Consider the following 22,854-nt stretch of genomic DNA (forward strand, 5'->3'; position numbering starts at 1 on the left):
TTCTTGTGGCTATAAGACTTATAGCAACTTGCTTCTTCAAAGCCAGCAAGGAAAACAAAACCCTAGAAAAAGTTGGCTAGCAAGATGGATTCTTATATAACATAATGTAATCACAGGAGTGACATCCTATTACCCTTGTCATATTTTATTGGTCACAGATCCTTCCCATACTCAAAGCGAGTAAATAGTACAAGGTTGTGAATACCAAGAGGCAGGGGTCATAGAGCCAGTCTGTCTGCCATACTCTCCATGCCCTGACTTTACAGACACATACACAAATGTCTAGGCAAGACCTGAGTGTTTTTTGTGCTCTCCCTTACTCATTGTGCCAGAGAGATTCCTGCACATGGTTTGGTTGCCACCTAAGAGGAATGTGAAAGTTAAATAGTAATTGAAAATGCTGGTGCAGTGCATTTCCCAGACCCACATCTTCTGCCTTACTTTTAGGTTTCACATGCTGTTCTCAGCAATCACCTGTCATATGAGCAGTCTTGCATTTTCATCACGGTTAAACACTGCATCTCTTAATAGGTAAAACTACAACTTGCCCTGGTTCCTCTCTTCTGAGGCAGGTGGTCTCAATATGCTTTCTCTAGAGCACCATCTGTCCATCGTCTTCCCCCTGTGGTCATCGGGTGGTCATCTGTCTTCTCCTGACTAACCAGACAAGCTCCTGTCCTCAATCCATCAGTGGGAACAGCAGTACTATTTTAGTATCTGTCACAACAGGTGAATGGAGAAAAACCAGTCTCATGTCATGCCCCAGTATAATTTATCTTTTCTGGAGTAAAGCCACATAGTAAGAATTCCTTTGAGTCTGGCTTCTCCTCTACCCCCACTTAGTATAATGCCCTTGTGGCTTATTCAAATTGTCACATGTCAATAGTTTGTTCATTTTAATTGCTAACTAATATTTTATTTTACTGATGTACCACATTTTGTTTTTTCATTAAGTAGTTGAGGTGTTTCCAGTTTGGGGCAATTATCAATAAAGCTGCTTCCAAGTTTATATGCATGTTTTTGTATAGACATGTCTTTAGTTCTCTTGGATAAATGATTGTTAAATAATAACCAATAAAGTGATATTTCAGAGGTCCAGTAATGCACTACCACATACCAGAAATACTCATGGCATGTTGAGGAGATGGCATTTTGAGGGATGCTATAAGAGATGGCTAGAATGTTGGTATATGCCTTTTCAAATATGTGTATACTTAGGATTTTTCAATGTGCGCAACTTGAGAAAAATAACCTATAGGGTTTCTTGGGCTACATTAATTTCCCTCTGTTTCCCTGTAGTAGAATTAGACCAAGGGGTAGAGGTAATTGCTCATGGTCTAATCTTTGACTAGACAGATTAATTTCAAGGCCATATTTCTTTTCTAAACTGCTCTCTATAGACTTGTAGGTTTATTGCTGCTCTGTCTCTGGTGCTGAACCCTCTGGTATATTTTACCCCTCTTCAGTGAAGGCTCCTCACTGAAGATGCCTAGGCTTTCTAGAAAACCTTCCACTAGGTGCTATTGTCTCATTCTCTGTTGCTTGTATGGACTGGAAGTCTTCCATTAGAATAATTGATATAATAAAGCTCTACTATTTATCTCCATGTCTCCTTTACTTTAGCAGTACAAACTTGAATATGCTATGTTCTTTTTGGTTCCACCCTTTTGCCCACGTAACCCCCTTTCCTGTGCTTTCCTATTTTTTTCCCCAATGGATGGACCCTCTTCTTCCTTTGTAAAGTAAAGCTTTTACATTTGTGTAGTGCTCTGAACATGCTGCTTGACAAATTCATTACAGTAATTTACACAAATCACATATTCATGGATTTTCTCTTTCCAGGTAGAACCTGTGTCTTACTTAATTCTTTGTGTCTCAAGGGCCTAGCCTAGTTCCTTGTGGAATTAATGACAAATGGATCACCAACTGTTGCAGGTGATGGGGAAATAGAATGCTGTCCTGGGATTTTCCCTAGTTCGCCTGCTTCCCATAGAGGGGATCAGCAAAAGGTGGGTATACTGACACCAAGGAAGGTACAGGGAGCCTGGTTATAAAGGGAGGAGTAGGGCAATGGCTGAGTCTTACTGAGGCCATGATGGGGCCATCTGACTCTCATGGGGTGTGATAAAGAAGTAAGCAATTTGAGACAGGTAATGGTTGTATGAACCAATGTCTGTGTGGACACACAGACAGGTGGAGGTCAGCAGACAGGGCCAAATCCTGAGCTTAGCTAGAGGTGAGGAAGGGAACGCTAGACCAAGAGAGTCGTCAAGTCCTAGATTAAGGCCTTTGGCATCATTTTATCTTCTCATAAGAAAGAAAAGACTCAGCAGAAATAACGTTTTAACCAAGGTGTTGCATTATTTAATGGACCAGAAATGCTGGCCCCAGGACTAATATCTGATTTCTAGTTAGTTTTCTTATTTCACCATGGAGTGCTAGACTAAGGAGGGAGGTTTCATGGTGCATTAAGGAAGACAGGAAAAAAAAAGAAAGGGGAGGGGTGCTCGAAGTAGTATTATAAGAACCTGAATTATAAACCAGGCGCATTTCAAACTTTTTTTTTTTTTTTTTTGAGACAGGATCTCACTCTGTTGTCCAGGCTGAAGTAGTGGTGCGATCATGGCTCACTGCAGCCTTGACCTTCTGGGCTCAAGTAATGTTCCTGCTGCAGCCTCCCAGGTAGCTGGGACTACAGGCACGTGCCACCATGCTGGTTAATGTGTTTTTTTTTTTTTTTTTTTTTTGTAGGGACAGGTTTTCACTGTGTTGCCCAGGCTGGTCTCCAACTCCTGGACTCAAGTGATCCACCCACTTTGGCCCCCAGAATGCTGGGATTAGAGACATGAGCCACTATGTGTGGCCCCATTTCAAACTTTTATTTCGGTGAGGCATGATGGTGTCTACTGCTGTGAACAGAACATTTCTATGTTTTCAAATGTGACTCCTGGGGAGACAGTTGTACTTAGGCTGCTCTTCACTCTATCACTCCACACAGGAGGCAAGTTCTTTGCTTCATATTTTTATGCAACACTGGAAGACTTGCTAGACATAATACATTGTGCAGGACTTTTTGGAGGCTGGAGATCTTACTCTGGCACCTCTTTGAGCCTGTGGAGGTATGCAACCCACCATGACACAAATTCCTGCAAAGACTGAGCTGCTGACAATGCTGTCATCTCTAATTTATGTCAAGGTCATAGAGGCTTTCTTCACTCAGGTTTCCTTACTAGTGATCTTGGGGATGCAAAGGGAAACAATAATTAGTCACGTTTTTCACCAATCAGGGTATCTCAAAATGAAAAGTACTGAAAGAGTAAGTGAGGTATAAATGATACAGCCATTTTGTAGAGTGATTTGGAAGTTTCAAAACAAATTAACAAACAGGAAAAGTACACATGTGTTTTACTTCTGTGTTCTAAAGAAACTCTTCTTTCTAAAAAAAGGTATTTTTATTTTTATTTTTTAATCTGCTGAAGAAACTCTTCTAATGCATGAGTGGGTCTTCACAAAGCTGCTTCTCGTTCAGTAGTGTTTGTGAAAGTAAATCTTTGAAAACACCTAAATGAAAACAATAATAAAATATCCTAAGAGAATAAATATCATAGAGTTTGTTCATGCACTGCAATGCAATCCAGTGGTAAAAAGGAATGAATACAACCTCTCCTCCTAAATCTGGATGGATCTCAAAAACTTACTATTAAGTGAAAATATCACAGAACAATATGATTTCATGGTGCAGTGTTTAAATGTTAAAAATCAACACAAAAGTAACAGTATGTAGCATTTATGGATACTTTTATGGATATGCATATGTATCAAAGTATCAAAATGGACTGGAAGGTTAAATAGCAAACCACTGGTAAGAGTTGCTTCCAAGAAGAAGGGAAGAAACCTGGTTAGAGGGTAGGTGAGAAAGAGGGCTTTAATTTGATTTAGAATGTTGATTTAAAAAAAACCCATATTTAAAAAATGTTAACATAGCATCGTGTGTGTGTGTGTGTGTGTGTGTGTGTGAGAGAGAGAGAGAGAGAGGAACAGATTTTTTATTTTATTCTTTGAGTTTTTTTTAAAGTTCTCAAAAAATATCATTGACAAAGTAAATCACCATTACTTAACAAATGGAGAAATTTGAAACATTTTAGAGCAACCTTCCTGTGTGTGGTGTAAGTGATAGCTGAGCCTAAAAAGGTTTCAGAGGGTTAGGTTCCACAGAATGTGTGATAAGGCATGCAAGGGTATATAATATGGGGTTATAAATGGGTAGCAGCATCCAGAAATGACTCCTTAGCAAACCCATTCAAATAAACTTGGAACTGCAAAATGTTTTAAAACAATGTGCCCAAAGTAGATTTTAAGTAAAAATTTGCTGAATTGGATATGCACAATTATTGCGGCTAATTGCATTTTTAGTAGAATTATGGAAAAGCAGTGTGACAGTGTGTGTGACAGAAATCACCTTTTTGAAGGTTTTTCTGCTGTTCAGATGTGTGGCCATAGAACAAAAGTCTTAGTGAGCTAGAAGGGAACCACTTCAATTTTGAAAGCAAGGGCTGGATTTACTAAAGTAAACACTTCCATTCACTGATGTTCAGAAAGCTAGACCCCTTGCTGCTATGATTGCCAGAGTAAAAAATGTCCAAAGACACTGTTGGAAATCTTTGATTTCTTTTCAACTGAAATGATTGAGATAGTTAAACTATGCTATGATCATAGATTTCTGTATCCCAGAAACCTGTTACTGTTGAACATCATCAAAGCTAAGTTTCATTAGTAAATTATTCTGTTTATTAGTAGTGATTTTGTGTGTGATTTTGTATGCAGTGTACCTAACAGGTACAGAATTTGCTGTACAGTAAGGTATTAAATAAATACTTCCCATATAGGAAACTGGATTAGTCTCTTACTTATTTTCCAACTACCTCTTTCTCCCCTGCAATCCATCCCTCACTCTGATTCCAGATTAAACCTCTCAAGAAATGTCTGATGTTATCAGTGCTTTTCTGGGAAACATTCAAGAATATCTCACTTTCTACCGAATTAAGAACAAAACATTTAAAAAATTTTTGTTGTTTATTGAGATCAGTGGTTTTCAAACATTTGTTTTTTATAATTGTAGTAAAATAAACTTAAAATTTACCATCTTAACCATTTTGAAGTATGCGGTTCATTGACATTAAGAACATTCACATTACTGTGCAATCTTCACCACCATCCCTCTTCAGAACTCTTTTCATTTTGGAAAATGAAAACTCTGAACCCCGTAAACAACTTATTCTCCCTTCCCTACAGTTTGTGACAACCACCATTCTACTTCTGTCTCTATGAATTTGTCTACTCTATGAATTTGTCTAGATATCTCATAAAAGTGAAATCATACAATAGACATCTTTTTGTGACTGGCAGTTTTACTGTGACATAAAATACAACACACACACACACACACACACACACACACAAGGTTAGCCTTACACAGTCTCCAGCCTTGGAAATGACACTTGAGGACTGTATGTAAAGGCTTCTCTGTTCTGTAGAGAATATGGGGACTGAAGAACAAACTTCATCAGTTTATGCCAATGTTCTTCCCTAATTTTACTCTCCAGCATTTTACAGCATGATGAGCCAAGTGCTTTACCTTTGGGCTGGCTACCATTTGCTCATTCTTTCCCCCTGCCTGTCATACTGAGAGGTGACAATGTGCTAGCAGCCCTCACTCTCAGTGCCTCCTCAGCCTCCGGCCTCTGCGTCCACTCTGGCAACGCTTGAGGAGCCCTTCAGCCCGCCATGGCACTGTGGGAGCCCCTCTCTGGGCTGGCTGCTACACATTACAAGAATTCTCCCAAAATTCATGGCTTCCATGAAATCTTATTCCACTTAACGGAAGCACTTTATACTTCTTGTATAGCATTTGAAGAATGAGTTATCTGTGTAATATTTATGGGCTTTTGAGTATTAGTTTACTGTTCTTCATTCCATTATAAGCTTTTCAAGGGCTGTACTTATAACATATTTTGTCCTGTATAGTGACTTGCAAATGTTAGAAGCTTAGTTAATATTTAATTATTACCTGACAGAGTACACATTTGTTATGGAATAGTTTACCCCAATCAATTAAAATCAACTATTAACTGCCTTGAACTCAATTGTCCCTTTTTTTTTTTATTTTTATTTTTATTTTTTGAGTCGGAGTCTGGCTCTGTTGCCCAGGCTGGAGTGTGGTGGTGCAATCTCGGCTCACTGCAAGCTCCGCCTCCTGGGTTCATGCCATTCTCCCGCCTCAGCCTCCAGAGTAGCTGGGACTACAGGCGTCCGCCACCACGGCTGACTAGTTTTTTGTATTTTTAGTAGAGAGGGGTTTCACCATGTTAGCCAGGATGGTCTCGATCTCCTGACCTCGTGATCCGTCCGCCTCGCCCCCCCTTAAAGTGCTAGGATTACAGGCGTGAATCACCGCCCCTGGCCAATTGTCAACTGTTTAATTGTCTTATCAAATTAAAAACTAAGCAAGTGGCCGGGCGTGGTGGCTCAAGCCTGTAATCCCAGCACTTTGGGGGGCTGAGACGGGTGGATCATGAGGTCAGGAGATCGAGACTGTCCTGGCTAACATGGTGAAACCCCATCTCTACTAAAAAAATACAAAAAACTAGCCGGGCGAGGTGGCGGGTGCCTGTAGTCCCAGCTACTTGGGAGGCTGAGGCAGGAGAATGGCATAAACCTGGGAGGTGGAGCTTGCAGTGAGTTGAGATCTGACCACTGCACTCCAGCCTGGGCGACAGAGCGAGACTCCATCTCAAAAAACAAAACAAAACAAAACAAACAAAAACAAACAAACAAACAAACAAAACTAAGCAAGTGACTTTATAATTTGAGACCTGCGTTAATATGGTAACTTTCTTGGAAAAGGCTCTGGTGCAAAAGTGTACTCATTTTCTTGTGGTCATCTATGGAGACCAATTCAATAGCATGGTAAAACCAGAGGTGGATGACCTCCAAGAGCTCTTGTTGGATGGAATTCTACCAATTTCCTTGGGAGAAAAGGGATTTTTTTCTTTTTTTCTGGTCACTGTTTCCAACTCTACAAAACAAGGGATATTTTCCAGAGGAGTTTTGTACAGGATCTGATTTGCGGTGGGAAAATTACACAGTATCAGGATGGCATGTCTGGACAAGCAGGCATGGTGCAGGGTGAATAGACCTTAGGAGTCAAGTCCTTAGAATACTTCAAGGCACTCACTCTTTGTCTGAGTTATATATAACTTGGATTTCTATTTTATTTTTAAATTTATTTTAAATACTCGGGTATTCTTTGCCTTGTTCTATAACTCATTTTAAATTGCTAATGACAAACACATATATCAAAACAATGAGATGTAAATAGGAGAGAAAAAACAGTGTTAAAATTAGAGCAAATATAAGTGCGAGTCAGAGGAGAGTTAAGACTGGGATTGGGAGATGGAAGGAAGGAGAAGATCATAAGACCCATACATATTCTTATCGGATGGGTCTTCCTAGTTGTTAGAGGTGAACAGGAAATTGGACTCTACTTTTTCTGGCAGTCAAAGTGAAAACAAAAGTTGGCCTGGAACATCGTTTTAATGTCCAGGGAGGATAATCATACCAATTTTGGTGAGAAACAAATACTTCGTTAGATTAAAATCTAAACAAATTGCTAACCTGGAACTTCCCCTAAGGGCAGTGGATGACATTCTCCAAAACACCACAAGCAGTGGTGTGACTCTAGCATCATTCCTCAGTAAGTAACAGAAACAAGTCCCATCTCAAAGGCCAATATTGTTCAGGCTGACTATGTCCTTTTCTGCGGGGTTAGCTTGATTCCAGGGTAAAATCTGAAATGCTAAAAAAAAAAAAAATGGAAAGACTATCTCCCAAAAGGGCCTCCATTAATATCTTCTTCCAGCAGGCTTTGGATGTGAAGTAGAAAGCACAGAGCTCATGCTTGCATTTTTTACGAGAGATTCTTCATTATTAATTGAGGGTCCATTATTAATTATTAATTGACTCTTAGTCACATAGCATGCTGCATTATTCTTGTCTTTAGCATCTCCACCAACATAACTTCTGTCCTCAGAAAATATCTATTTAATGCCCACAGTGATAAGCACATGGTCAATGATTAAACATGAGTTGAACAAACAGTTGAAAATAAGCCCCAAGTTTATTTTTCTCTGGAAGTTGACCATTAAGTAAGCACCAAAGATGTATTCAGAGATAAGCAGAATTTTTCATAATCAAGTGCACACACATGAAATACCTTGTTTGGCAGCTGAGGGGAAAATGGTTTTAAGAATTGTAGCCAGGGGCCGGGCACGGTGGCTCACGCCTGTAATCCCAGCACTTTGGGAGGCAAAGGTGGGCAGATCACTAGGTCAGGAGTTTGAGACCAGCCTGACCAACATGATGAAACCCCTCTCTACTAAAAATATAAAAATTTGCTAGATGTGATGGCACACACCTGTAATCCCAGCTACTCAGGAGGCTAAGGCAGCAGAATCTCTTGAACCCAGGAGGTAGAAGTTGCAGTGAGCCGAGATTGCGCCACTGCACTCCAGGCTGGAGCGACAGAACAAGACTCTGTCTCCAAAAAAAAAAAAAAAAAAAAATGTATCCAGGAAGTGGAACTCAGAAAGTTTTAAAATGACAGGATGAAGGGATGGTCAGAAAATGAATTCTTGACAAAGAGCAGTGTTTAGGAGAAGACTTTTAGGGAAAGTATGTGTAACCTTCTTATTTCAAAAAGTCAAGGCCCACAAAAATGATAAAAATGGACATTTCTACAAATTTTATCCCATTTTATCCAGAAATTGCCCCACCTAGTAAAGATTATTATACGATTGTGTACAGAAAGCATTTGAGAGTAGCTGTAGAAAGATTCTGGTATCACAGAGCCAAGACTAAGAATGTTTTCTGACTCAAATCCAGAGCTTTAAGAGGTTTCTTCCCTGCTCTCAAGTCTGCCAAAGACATATCTAAAACCTGATAAATACTAGACAGGGAAGAGAGGATCCAGCACTTCTTGGCTGTCTTCTTCCTCACTACCGTATCCAGCTACATCCTTTTTGTTTCGAAGTCCCTTCTCATCTTGTTTTCCCTTCGTGCCAATCCATAAAAGTAGAGCATAGGGTCGGGCACGGTGGCTCATGCCTGTAATCCCAGCACTTTGGGAGGCCAAGGAGGGTGAATCATGAGGTCAGGAGTTCGAGACCAGCCTGGTCATTACGGTGAAACCCTGTCTCTACTAAAAATACAAAAATTAGCCGGGCATGGTGGCGCGTGCCTGTAGTCCCAAGCTACTTGGGAGCCTGAGGCAGAAGAATCTCTTGAACCCGGGAGGTGGGAATTGCAGCAAGCCAAGATTGCGCCACTGCACTCCAGCCTGGGCAACAGAGTGAGACACTGTCTTAAGAAAACAACAACAGCAAAAAAGTACAGCATAGGATAGAACATCTAGTGGATATTGGTACTTATGGATTCTTAAATTTGGGAAACTAGGTTAAAAAAAAACCACTGCACATTCTCAGAGGAACGTTACAACAGTTCTTGATAAAGTTAGAACAAAATAATTCATATTTGATATGTCAGTTAAGAATTGGGTTCAGCTGTAAGTACCAAATACTAGAAATAGTTGTAGCTTAAGCAAGACAGAAGTTTACTCTCTCTCATGTGTAGTGGACATCTAGGGGCAAACCATTCAAAGCTGGTACAGCACATCCATGGAGTCATCAGGTTCGAAGATCCTCTCAGGTCCATCAGTTCTAACACTAGCTACCAGTCCTTGTGTCAACCTCATGAACTGAGACGGTTCTTAAAATTCCAGCCATTATACCCAGTGCAGGTTGACAACAGGGGAAACTGAGGAAGGTTGAAAGTCTACTCATGCCTCCTTTTTAAGAGAGGTATAAAGAGGGGTCCAGTGGGTCATAAAAATCTTTGGGTTATATTATATTACCCTGAGCTTAGCCACAAGACTGCAGGGGATACCGTTCCTGGTGTCATGTGCCCCACTAAAAACAGGGGGCTCTGCCCCTGAGGAAGAAATGGAGGATGGATATGGGTAGCCGATGAGCTATGGATACATAATTTGGAACACATAATTATAATTAGAATTTCTAGTTTCTGATGATTATAGGTTTAGGAGATATTTTTCCAACTTAGTTTTCTCACTTAGCCTCCTCTTCTTGGGTTGCACCTACTCTTGACCTCAAATCTAAGTAAGTCTCATCTCATATGTTCTTATAGGAAAAAAATAAAAGAAAAATAAATTGACATCTCATTTATTTTGTTCACCCTAATTATAGTTGATTAAAACTCAACATGCTTATAATACATTTTACCACTAAATATAGTGGCATCTGTTGCTTTCCTAATAATACTTTTTTTTTTTCACATTGATAGTCTTCACTATTTACTTGTATTTTGAAAACTAAGGAGTATTTTTGACCTCATGTGAATTTATATCATTGTTTTTGGCAAGATTTTTGTATACATTAAAACTACTTTCAAATCCTTCATGCCAAATTTAATTATGTTTAATTTGGAATCACTTTTAATGAAAGGTGATCAGGAAGACAGTCAGTTATTTTCAGTTTCTAAATTTTTCTTCATGGCACAAGATTCCTGATCCTTTTGAAGTTAGACATAAAAGAAAACTACATCCCACAAATCACAAGGTAGATTAGGAAACATTTTGAAGTTCCCTCTCCCTTCATTCCTCTTTCTTGCTAAAAATAGACTCCTTCCTTTAGAATTCCTTCCACACTCTTCCTCCTAAAAGAAGGCTTACTCACTGAGCATGACACTTTTTTTACAGATGCATAAACCTCTAGAATTTTCCACCACCTGTCAAAAGTGTTTAACTCTATCCATTTGTTATTCTTTAAAAGTTATTGCTGAAAAAAATTTAATTTTGAACAAAGGCAAAATGAAACACTTAGAATTTCTCAAGTTTAACGCAGCAGTCTCATGTTTGCGTATTTTCTTCTAGTATCATCTTTCATCTAATCTAAGATGTATCATTATTTTATCACCACTAAGAAAAAGTTCTTCCAATTAAAACACAAGTCTATATTGATTGTAAGATGTATCCTTATTTCATAGCTGTTGACGTGTTAAAAACATGCCTTGTAGAATTGAGAAAATGTGGTATATTTCTACACAAATAGATGTTTTCACAGTTACATTCATAGAGCACATACTTCTCTGTATTCTTTTTTTACTCAAACTGTAAACCATAAATATTTTCTGTATTTCTACATTTACTTTATAATGATTATTTTAATGACTACACAGTTTTCCATCAAGTTGATGTACTACAATTTACTAAATCATTTTGCTATTGTTGTGTGTTTACGGTATTTCTAGGTTTTTGACAATAAATATTTTATGCATGTAGATTTTTAAATATTGTTGAATAATTTATTTCTTAATTCCCAGGAGAAGAATTTTTTGAATCAAAATTCTTGAAAATTTGTATGGTTCTGGGAATTTACCTATTGCTGTCTAAAAATGGTTGTACCAATTTCCAGTACCAACCAGCAGTAAATGAGTATTCAGATTCCACAGGAACTACCCCCAAAGTTGTGAGCTATTTAAAAATCTCAGCCTTTTTCTTATTTTAAAATGCTTCATAAATGTTGCTTTAATTTATACGAACTAGTAAGAGTGAATATTTTTTCCTTGTGCTTATTTATTAAATTTTGCCTTATTAAGGTTTATTTACCAACCACATATTGTTTTAGTTTCTATTACTTCCTTCCATTATTACTTGTCACTGGGAGTTTTAAAAATAGGTGCCTTGCTAGTGTGACAGAAAAAAAATCTAACCTTTATTTTAAGCTCCAAGATTGTGGTAGTGGCAGAGTGGGGTGTTGTGAAAGAGAGGTGCTGTGACCCCTGATTTAGTGGGAAAACTGGGAATTTCCTAAATCTGCATTTCTAGCATGTTTATATGGGGTCCAGTGGCTTTGTTTTCTGTTGTCTTTGAAAAACATAGGGTGATAACTGTAGAGAGACACTGTAGAATGAAGATTCTAGTGTTAGGTCTATTGCATTTTTAAAGCAGCTTTATTAAGGTATGATTGATATTAAAAACCTGCACATATTTTAATGTGTACAATTTATTGAGTGCGGACATATGCATAAATCCAAGACATTATCACCACAATCCAAGCAATAAACATATTCTTCATCTTCATCATCTTCAACATTTTATATGTGTCCCTTTTTTTATATGTGTCCCCTTTTTTTTGGTGATAGGAGCAATACCATATTCCCATGTAGTGCCACAAGAACACTGCTACTAAGATACCATTAAGAAGGTAGAAACGGGGCCAGGCGTGGTAGCTCATGCCTGTAATCCCAGCACTTTGGAAGGCCGAGGCAGGTAGATCATCTGAGCTCAGGATCTCGAGACCATCCTGGCTAACACGGTGAAACCCTGTCTCTAGTAAAATAGAAAAATATTTAGCGGGGCATGGTGGCACGCACCTGTAGTCCCAGCTACAGACCCCTTAATTTTGGCCAGTGAGACCCACTTCAGACTTGTAGATATCAAAATTGTAAGATAATAAATTTGTGCCTTTTAAGGCACTTAGTTTGTGGTAATTTGCTACAGCAGCAAGAAGAGACAGAGATGACACTTATTGCAGGACATTTAGAAAATATAGACAAGACAAAAGAGGAAAATAAAAATCACTCATATTTTTTGCTAGCTCTGTCTTCTAAGACAGCCCAGAAACTGTGACCACCCAACAGCAACAAACACACGGGCCCTCAGATCTTGGTATAGAAAGTGAAAAATAGTGCATTTACAGTGGAGATACCTGGCAGATCTCATCTCACCCATGTGATCATGGTTAACATCACGGCTGATAAGTCATGTTGATGTCTTGTATCCCCTGATCTGGCGCACTGAGAAAGACACTTCACCTGCATGATATCCATCTCAAAAACCTATAGTCCCAGTCTAATAATGTGAAAAACCTATAATCCCAGTCTAATAATGAGAAAAAAAATCAGATAGACCCAAACAGAGGGCCAGTTTACAAAATATCTGACCAGTAACTTCTCAAAATGCTTATAGCCATGATAAACAAAGAAAGTCTTAAAAATTGTCATAGACAAGAGGAGGTCAAGGAGACATGACTACTAAGTGCAATGCAGGATCCTGGAGTAGACAAAGAATATCAAGTGGAAAAATTGGTGAAATCCAAATAGTCTGGAGTTTAGTTATTAAAGAGATAATACTATCAATCTCTTAGTTTTAACAGATGCATTATAGTTACATAGGATGTTCACATTAGGGGAAATTACGTGAAAGCAATATGGGAACTTCTCTCTACTACCTTTGCAACTTTTCTGTAAATCTAAAATTATTCCCCCCCCCTCAATTCACATAATCCCATCACTCAAAATTGCTATTATTTTAGTAAAATGCTGTCTAACTCTATAATTTTTGTTAAGCTGCTTTTTTACTTGTCAATATGTTAGGACATTATTCCACTGTTAGAGCTGCTAAGAGACATCTACCTCTTTCTGGTCACAGTGGCCCTTTAAATTTCTGCAGCTGGAAACCATCATGCTCAGCAAACTATCTCAAGAACAGAAAACCAAATACCGAATGTTCTCACTCATAGGTGAGAATTGAATAATGAGATCACTTGGACACAGGAAGGGGGACATCACACACCGGGTCCTATTGTGGGGAGGGGGAAGGGGAGAGTGGGGAGGGATAGCATTAGGAGATATACCTAATGTAAATGACGAGTTAATGGGTGCAGCACACCAACATGGCACATGTATACATATGTAACAAACCTGCACGTTGTGCACATGTACCCTAGAACTTAAAGTATAATAATAAAAAAAAAAGAAAGAGAGAAGACATATGTTTGTAACACAGCTAACCTGTGCAAATGGAGTGCTAATCTTCTCTTGGATTCCTTGTGAGAGCCACCTCAACAGGGGACAGACCGCAGACTTACTTGCATCTTCTTCTGTTTTCAAGCTCACGAAGCCTCTCTATCATAAGTTTATCCACATTTTAAAATATTTTATTATAATCCAACAATCATTGACCTGATATGAACAGGAATGAGCATGTATTCTCCAGCCTTAATTTGTAGTTTATGCAGAAGTACCTACTATATACAGTATGGTCCCCCTTGTTCACAATTTCACTTCCTGAAGTTTCTGTTACCTGTGGTATGATATGATATTTTGAGAGAGAGAGACCATATTAATATAACTTTTATTACAGAATATTGTTGTAAAAAATTTTTTTCTAACTAATTAAAGTGAGACAGTGATTGGTTGGCTGAACAGTAGATTGTACTGGCTGTATGACATGTACCTTACTGTGGGAGGCAGGCTCTACCTAACCTTGGTTTGGTGTAAACTTCACTCTACTTGTGAAAGAGACATGCTTTCACAAAGATTTCAAGAGCTTTAGTGTTCATTACACTTTAATATGCTTTCCACTCTGCACAATTGTGCCCCTCCTAATACTCATAGAACAAGAAAGGCACAAGGAGAGATCCCTCTGGCTTTAACACAAGAAGTGCATTGTCTTCCTTTAAAATCTGTGATATATGATGCCACACATAGATTTGACATTGCACTTTGAAGGAAAACAAAAATCCAAAAAACTATTTCCTACTTGCCACCTGCTAAATGTTTTATGTGCATTATCTTATTTAATTCTCAAAGCAATCCTCTGAGGTAGGAGATATTCTTTTTTTTATGGGTCAGATTCTCTTTTTTATTTTTAAATAATTTCAGATGATAAGATCCTAATTAATTAGATTAAGATCATAAGAAAATGCAAAGCTAGTACAGAGAGATCCTTTACTCAGTTTCACCCAAAGATTATATCTTTCATAAATATAGAGCAGTAATATCAGTAAATTGACGTGGTACAATGTGTATGTGTATTTTTTTTTTTTTTTTTTTTTTTTTCATTTTTTTTGAGACGGAGTCTCGCTCTGTGCCCCAGGCTGGAGTGCAGTGGCCGGATCTCAGCTCACTGCAAGCTCCGCCTCCCGGGTTTACGTCATTGTCTTGCTTCAGCCTCCCGAGTAGCTGGGACTACAGGCGCCCGCCACCTCGCCCGGCTAGTTTTTGGTATTTTTTAGTAGAGACGGGGTTTCACTGTGTTAGCCAGGATGGTCTCGATCTCCTGACCTCGTGATCCGCCCGTCTCGGCCTCCCAAAGTGCTGGGATTACAGGCTTGAGCCACCGCGCCCGGCGTGTATGTGTATTTCTATGCCATGTTATCATGTATAGATTCCTGTAACAATTCTCTGTGTCCCCACCCAAATCTCATGTTGAATTGTAATCTCCATTGTTGGGGAAGGACCTGGTGGGAGGTGATCGGATCATGGGAGCAGAGTTCCCCCTTGATATTCTCATAATAGTGAGTTCTCATGAGATCTGATTGTTTGAAAGTGTGTGGCACTTCCCCCTTTGCTTTCTCTCTCTCCCTCTCTGCCATGTGAAGGAGTTTGCTTCTCCTTCACCCTTCACCATGCTTGTAAGTTTCGCCTCCCAGTTATGCTTTCTGTACAGCCTGTGGAACTGTCAGTCAATTAAACCTCTTTTATTCATAAATTACCCAGTCTCAGGTAGTTCTTCATAGCAATGAGAGAATTACTAATACAGATTGTTTGATATTTTACTGTTAAGTTTGAAAGTTCTTTACTTTTTTAGATGAGTCCTCGGAAATGTGGCTAGTAAATCTTTTTCCCAATCTGTAGCTTGTCTTTTAATCCCCTTCACAGAGTTCTTCACACAGAAAAACTCTGTGTGAAGTTTAACTTTTTAACTTTTAATTTTTATAAAGTACTATTTATTGATCTTTTATGAATCTTGATTTTGTAGACCAGGGTTTAGCTTATCTGACAGGCAGAATAGGGAGAAGTGTGTCTACTGCATCCTGTTCAGAACCAGAAGTACTCATAAAGTTTGTGGTTTTTTTATTTTTTATTTTTGAGATGGAGTCTTGCTCTATCACACAGGTTGGAGTGCAGTGGCACAATATCAGCTCACTGCAACCTCTGCCACCCAGGTTCATGTGATTCTCCTGCCTTAGTCTTCCGAGTAGCTGAGACTACAGGCATGTGCCACCACACCTGGCTAATTTTTGTATTTTTAGTAGAGACGGGGTTTTGCCATGTTGGCCAGGCTGGTCTCAAACTCCTGACCTCAAGTGATCCTCCCGCCTCAGTCTCGCAAAGTGCTGGGATTACAGGTGTGAGCCACCACGTTCGGCCTAAAATTTGTTTTTTATAGGAGATATTCTCATCCCCATTTTATGCATCTATAGGGAACAGTTAAGAAACTTGTCTGAGAACACAGTAAATGGCAGAGCCAACTTTCGACTTTCAACCCAGGCAGCCCAGATCTATCCATAATATTTGACCGTTGTACAATGTTGTCTCCTCGAGGCACAGTTACTTAAGTAGGTAGTCTGGGGACAAATCACAGAGCTTATTCAACAGAAAGTAGTTATTGTGGTACAGCAACGACAGCTAGGATAAAACCTTTTTGCAATTGCCTTGTGTTACTGAGCCATTTTAGTTGAAGGAGTTAATGTCAAATAGGTAGCAGGAAAGTGCAAGAAAGAATTAACTAGAAAGTTCTCTGCCATTCTGAAGGGTCATTCTTACTCTAATATTAACATCCATATGATTGTGTGCACAAATATCATCATTTTTGATGACATTATAATATTATAGCATCACACCAATGTAATAACCCTAAAAGTTTTGTAAGGAGAGTGTGGCAACGCCTGTAAAATGCTTTATAAACTGTAAAATACTACGCAAATATGATGCTTCCTAATATATTTGTAAAGTTAGCATTCTTTTTATACCACTATTCATATGTATCCAGATAGTTAATGCTAAAACTAAACAAAACTTAGACGTAATTTTCTCTTACCTTTGTTTCTGTCTTGCACATTCCTTTGTGAGTAGAAATAAATTACAACTGAAAATAGAAATGCATTTATTAGCACCTGCTACCATTGTTCCAAAAGAAAGATATTTTCTCCACGATGGCAAACCTTCCCCAAACTCAGTATATACAATTGAATTTGCATGTTAAAAATGTGTGCAGCATTTTTTATAATTAAAGATAAGATTAACCTGTGTGTTGAAATAGTCTCCAACAACAACTTGAAACACTTTTGTGTTAATTTTGCTGAAAACAGGGTGAGGGTAATGGGTAATTATTTTCTGCTGACACTCTTTCCTATTAGATCGAATGTGCATTTTGGGACTGAGCTGTCAGTTTTGATTTCAGCCTAGTTTTCATGTATAGTTGGTGCAGTGAGATTATTTTCCCATTATTGTTTAATATGTGCTTTTATGAGAGTAGAAGTAATTTTTGGCCATCCTGTCAATCATTTCTGCATAGTTTGGACATACATATGAGAAATATATATAGAGAGACTTGAGTCATCTGTTTCAAACAGTCTAACTTGTTTACTTATATAAAAGCCTTTATTTTGTGCTCTTTGTTAGAACTTTGTTAGAACTAACCATAATTTAAGTTAAATAATTGAATGAAAATCTATATAGTGCTAATGTCATGGACATGAATCATTTTATCTGTTTATACAAATGAATTCATTCATTCAGTTTTAATGCCATGCTCCCTTTGTATATTGCACTGACTGAGTGGTATTTATCTAGGTAGCTTGGAATATAATGTCAGCTGACCTAATCTTTTTTTAACCTTCTTAAAAATTTGAGCATTTTGGATCATGTGAAGAAATTCTGATTAATGTAATTATTAATTAATAAGGAAAGCTTTCTGTTTTTATTCTATACACTGATGGTTTAATAACACTGTTTTGTATTTATTATTCATTCTTCAAACATTTATTGTGTGCCTGCTTTATATAATTACCCTGTTAGGTGGAAAGACTGATACTAAGATCTATAACACAAGATCTCTGAGCTCCAGGCCCCAACAATTCAATTGCCTGTAAAGGTGTGTTCGTAATGGACACTGGGCTTAACACCTAGATGATGGGTTGATCTGTGCAGCTCATCACCATGGCACACATTTACCTATGTAACAAACCTGCACATCCTGCCCACGTACCCTAGAACTTAAAATAAAAGTAGAAGAAAAGAAAATGTATGTTTAGGTTTTATTTGATAAATTTCAGGGAACTACTAAATATTTTTGATCAGAGGCACTTTTATTAGCATGGCATTTTAGAGATGGAATTGGCTGTGGTATATGGGCTATACAATTTAGATTATAGGCTGGTACATCTGGTGCTAGGATAGTGCAGTACTACTGGGGGTAAATTAAGATGCTGGCATTTAGATGGATAGGACAAAATTGGAACAGATGCAGCTGAGAAGGAGAGTATAAACATCCTGGCAGCTGCCTGGCTAACTCTGAAGGTTTGCATGAGTGAATGGATGAATTACTTTAGAGACATAATCACGTTGAGGAGAGTCTCTGGGTTGACGTGAAGGTGGTAGTTGAAGAGCAACTTGAATTTAGGAGTTAGTGGATATTCAGTAGGCAGATGGGCATACAAACTGAGACATGGAAAGAGGATGGAGAGGAGATACAGTTTCTGGAATCCATTTTTTATATAAAGAAGTTGGAATTCAGTATCTATCAGAGTTGATAGGATTCACTAAGGCAGTTGCTTTCAAACATTGTTGACTATGACCCATATTAAGAAATATATTTTACATCATTACTCAGTATAGGCATGTGTATGAATATTTTCACAATATATATTCATATACATTTATATATAATTTTCATGTAAGCTATGTTTTTCCCCAAATTTGCCCTCATTACATTTAATGCACTCATAATTTTTCATTCCATTTTTTTAAAAATTAATTTTTCGTTGTTTTTTATTTAAAAAAGAAGTGCTGGTCAAGACCTAATTAGTTGATTTCACAATCTACTGAACAGTCATGACCTGCAGCTGACAACCACGATGCTGTGGATTCAGTACTGTGTTCTTCCTTGTTGTCACACCTCTGCACTCAGAAGAGAAAGGAGGGCCAGCTGGAAATTGAGCTGGGGACAAGGCATCCCTCTACCTGGTGCTCCCTACTTACTTGGAATTGAACTCAGAAGAGGTAACAGCACTTGCTTAAGGATAAGTCTTCTGATTTTTCAGGATTCAGGATGTGTAGAGTGTGGCTCTGTTTTCTGTGTGACAAAAAGAAGACAAAGAAAGAAGTAAAATCTAAATGGGCAAGAAAGGAATGAAGGAAAATTCATTTTGATCTTATGTCTTCAACTTTCTTCATATATATGTGATGTCAAATTCTTGGTGGTTAAACAGTTTTAAGGTCAACAGAGTTGCTAGAGATTGTAAATGTATTCTTATGCCGAGGACAGGAGGATTGAGGTGTGGTGTATAGATTTCTAGTTGTGTGTATGTATGTATATTGTGCACTTCTATGTGTATGTGCACTTGTGTATTTATGTGTGTATGTGTTTGTGTGTGTTTACTATGTGCCATTTTATTACTTTATTTTAGGCAAATAGTTTTACTTTCCTGACTTTCAGTTTACACAGGTTCTCTGACATACCTGCCTCAGACTATACCATCTACTACCCCTCCATGTTGGAATCAACAATTCCCCTCTGAGAAACTCTCCCTAATTCATTAAATGTTTATATTCCTGGTTTGTCTTTTTTCTCCCACAAATTCTGTCATCATTCTTGGTAACATCACTATTCACATAGACAAAGCACTCCCATGCCCTTCCCCCTACCCAAGATTGTCCTTTGATGATCTTGCTTCCACTTTACGTCATCCAGTTACTACCATAGTCACATTTATTCTTTCTTTATGAAACCTCCACATTCTTTGAATCAACCTCAGTCTTAGCTGGTCATCTAGGATCTTATTTCAGTTTTGAAAATAGAAATTATTGGTAGAGAGCTTCAACCTATCTTCTCACTGCATTTTCCAGCCTACCCACATTTTTGCCCATGTGCTCTGTCTTCCTCCTGTCATAATGGGCAAACTGTTATTGCAATTACCTAAGTCCCTCCTAGTACACTGGACCCATGTTCTCTCATCGGCACAAGTGAATTACAACTATGATTTTATTTTCCTCAACATAAACTCTTGCCCCCTATGCTAGATTACTTACATGAACACACAAACATACTGAAAAATCTTCAATCTCAAAAAATTTCATTTTCTTAAATAGAAATTTAAGAAAATTTTGTCTTGATTTCTTAATCTCCTGCTCTCCCCTTAATTCTCTTCTGTCAGGCTTTCTTCCCTACTCCTACCCTGAAACTGTTCTTGGCAGTATTACATTGACCTCTATTAAAACCCACTGGTTGATTCTAAGTTGTCTCCTTACTCAAATTACAACAGACACGTCATTAGTTATTACCTTCTCCTGGAAGTGCTTTCTTCACTTGGTTTCTGGATTGCATGATGTCCTGTTGCTCTTCTCCCATGCTGGATACCCTTTGTCAGGCTGTTGGTGGGACTTTTCTCTTCTCCAGATCTCTAAACAGTGGAATACCTTAGGACTCAGTCCTTGGACCTCTTCTCTAAATCCTATTTTGGGTTGTTTTACTAATCCTTTGACTTTACTTGTCAATTAAATGTCGATGACACTAACATTTATGTTTCTAGACTAAACTTCTTCCCTTAGTTCACCATCTATATTTATCTTTACATTTTCATTAGTCATCTCAAACTTAGCATGTCTGAAGAAGTGCTCTTTACTCCTGTCCTCTTCTACTTGCCTTTCCCTCAGTTTTACCCATTCTGTTACTGGCAGCATCATAAATGAAATGATGGGGCCTAAGCTCCAGAAATTAAGGGGCTCAGGCCTAAGAACTAGGAGTCCTCATTTATTCATCCTTTCCCCTAATATCTCATGTCCAGTCTGCCAGAAAAATCTTGATAGCAATATTTCCAAAATCTGTCCTGAATTCAATCATGTTTCAGCATCTCCCTAGCAATGGTAGTCTAAGACATCATCATCTCTCAACTGGACCGCTGCTAGAGTCAAATCGCCTCCCTGCTTCTGCTCTTAGCTCTTTCAAGCCCAGTTATTCATGCAGCAGGCAGAGCCAGAAGAAGTCACTTCCCTCATTTAAGGCTTCCCATCATAATTAGAATAAATTCCAAAACAAATTTCCATGATGATGCTAGCCCTACAGGATCCTCATTTCTTACTAACCTTTCCTCAGTCCATCTGCTGTTCCTCAAACACAAGAAGCTTGTTTGAGGCCTTAACACTGCGTTTTTTTTCTCTCACGGTGGCAAATTTCCTCCAGATCTTTATTTCTTTCAGGTCTCTGTCAAAAGGTCATCTCCTCAGAAAGGTCTTTTCTCTGATCACCACATTTAAGTGGCATCCTCTTCCACCACCTGCCATTGTTCTTTCTTCTTACTTTTACTCTCTTTTCTTTGCATATACAGTTGCTGCAATTATAAGACACATTATTATTTTGTGTTCTCCTTAATCCCTACACCAACTCCCCGCCCAGAAAATAAGCTCCATAAAGCAAGAGCTTTATCTGCCTCTTTCATCTGCATGTGCAGCACCTAGAAAAGTGATGTCTGGCACATAAAGTTGCTCACATATTTAAAAAATGTAAACAAATTAATTTTAAAAGGAGAATAGTAAGACATCCAAGTCTTGTCATAGTTTGATCTCTCCATAAGGCCTTTCCATGTTTGCTTATTTTAAAAGAGGACTCCTTTCTGATAATGCCCAGAGCATCTCATTAATTCGACCTCATGTAAAGTGCACTCCCCAAGGCCAGTCTTATACCTAAATCCCTTTGTAGTTGTTTGAGAAAAGACTTTTTTTTGTAAAAAAAAACCAAAAAAACCCCAAAAAAACCACCCAAAACCTATGCTTTATTATTATTGTTTTGTTCTTTATTTATACTTTCTATTATTTTTATTTACTTTTAAAAAAAATTTTAACTGTTATTTAAGGTTCAGGGTTGTACAGGTTTGTTAGATGGTAAACTTGTGTCGTGGGGGTCTCATATACAGATTATTTCATCACCCAGATACTAAGAATAGTAAGTATTTCTCTGATCCTCTCCCTCCTCCCATCCTCTACCCTCAAGTAGATCCCAGTGTCTGTTGTTCCCCTCTTTGTGTCCATGTGTTCTCATTGTTTAGTTACCACTTATAAGTGATAGCATGCAATACTTGATTTTCTGTTGCTGTGTTAGTTTGCTTGGGATAATGTCCTCCAGCTCAACCCATATGACTGCAGAGGACATGTTCTCATTCTTTTTTATGGCTGGATAGTATTCTATGGTGTATACATATACACCACATTTTAAAAATTCAGTCTACTGTTCTTAAAATATAATAAAAAAACAGCCTGCTGTTAATGGGCATTTAGATTGATTCTCTCTCTTTGCTATTGTGAATAGTGCTGTGATGAACATGGGCATACATGTGTCTTTATGGTAAAATGATTTATATTCCTTTGGGTATATACCCAATAATGGGATTGCTAGGGTCAAATGGTAATTCTGTTTTAAGTTCTTTGAGGAACTGCCATACAACTTTCTACGATGGTTAAACTAATTTGCACTCCCTACTAGCAGTGTTCCCTTTTCCCCCCATACCCCTGGCAACCTCACCAGCATATTATTTTTCGACTTAACAGTAGCCATTCTGACTGGTGTATAATAGTAACTCATTGTGGTCTTGATGTGCATTTTTCTAATGAATAGTGGTGTTGAGCATTTTTTCTTGATTGATTAAAAATGCGTGGCATTCCAAGATGAATTGCAGCAAAAAAATACAGGTTCTTCCCCTGTTATTGAGTTCTGTCACTGAG

Source organism: Mandrillus leucophaeus, unplaced genomic scaffold (assembly GCF_000951045.1).
Source record: "Mandrillus leucophaeus isolate KB7577 unplaced genomic scaffold, Mleu.le_1.0 Scaffold823, whole genome shotgun sequence".
In the NCBI taxonomy this organism is placed as follows: domain Eukaryota; kingdom Metazoa; phylum Chordata; class Mammalia; order Primates; family Cercopithecidae; genus Mandrillus; species Mandrillus leucophaeus.